Raw genomic sequence first — 1,003 nt, 5'->3', positions numbered from 1 at the left:
TTCAAAACGAAAACAATACCCTTCTTTTTTTGTTTTTTTTTGGTACTTTTCGCAGTTATTTGTCAAAAATCGACGACATGAATCGACGTAAACGACGAGTTACAAAGTGCCCTTTACAAAAATATATAATTTGTGCAGGTTGCGCTCCATAGCATCTACATTTCTAATCCGATTTTCATTATCTTTGGCTCAAAGTTTACTTTATCGAATTTTTAAAATAATGAAAAAAATAATCAAATGAAACTGCCTATTTGATTGAAAATCTCACTTTTTTCGACTTTGAAGACAAAATGCAAATGGTCGCCTGTAGCACTAATAATTTTCATTGAAGTCGCCACAAGTTATATATTTTGGGAAGAGGCATATCAATACCCTTCAAGCTGTAAGTCGCTTACGTTGATTTGGAGATTTTTGAAGAAAAGCTACGAAAGGTACCAAAAAACACTTTTTTGAAAAAATCCATCCATTGTCCGATAATTTTGAAATAACGAATAAAATGCGGGACAAATGCAGGACACTTGGAAAAAATCAGTACATTTTCAGGTTTTTCAGGTTTGAAAAACTACACAGGACCGACCTTCGAAAAACAGTACGGTCCTGCAAAAAACTGAACGGATGGTCACCGTACCCATACATATCGAATTTCTCATAGCGTATATCTTTGAAAAATATGTAGTAGTGTCCTGGAAATTGGTATAGAGATTTTGGGGCTACTGAAAAAAGGGGCGTGGCGCTTTCCAAACATTTTGAAACTTGTATCTATCTGTAAATATATGTATACACCCAGAATACAGTTTTTTGTTTTTCATAATAAATTTTTTTGCTTATTTTTTATAGAAATACTAGCAGACCCGGCGAACTTCGTCCCGCCCAAAACTTATTTTTTTATTGAAACATTTGGTCCAACGTTTTCGCCAGCAATTCACGTTCACGTTTGGTTTTGTGGTCGACAGAGGGCATATCCTCCATTGCCGTCTTAAATAACCTGACGAAAGCGTTATAC

The sequence above is a fragment of the Rhagoletis zephyria genome, unplaced genomic scaffold, assembly GCF_001687245.7.
Source record: "Rhagoletis zephyria isolate East Lansing unplaced genomic scaffold, Rhagoletis_zephyria_1.1 Rzeph_scaffold_00873, whole genome shotgun sequence".
NCBI classification, from domain to species: Eukaryota; Metazoa; Arthropoda; class Insecta; order Diptera; family Tephritidae; genus Rhagoletis; species Rhagoletis zephyria.
Note: the sequence above shows the minus strand (reverse complement) of the source record.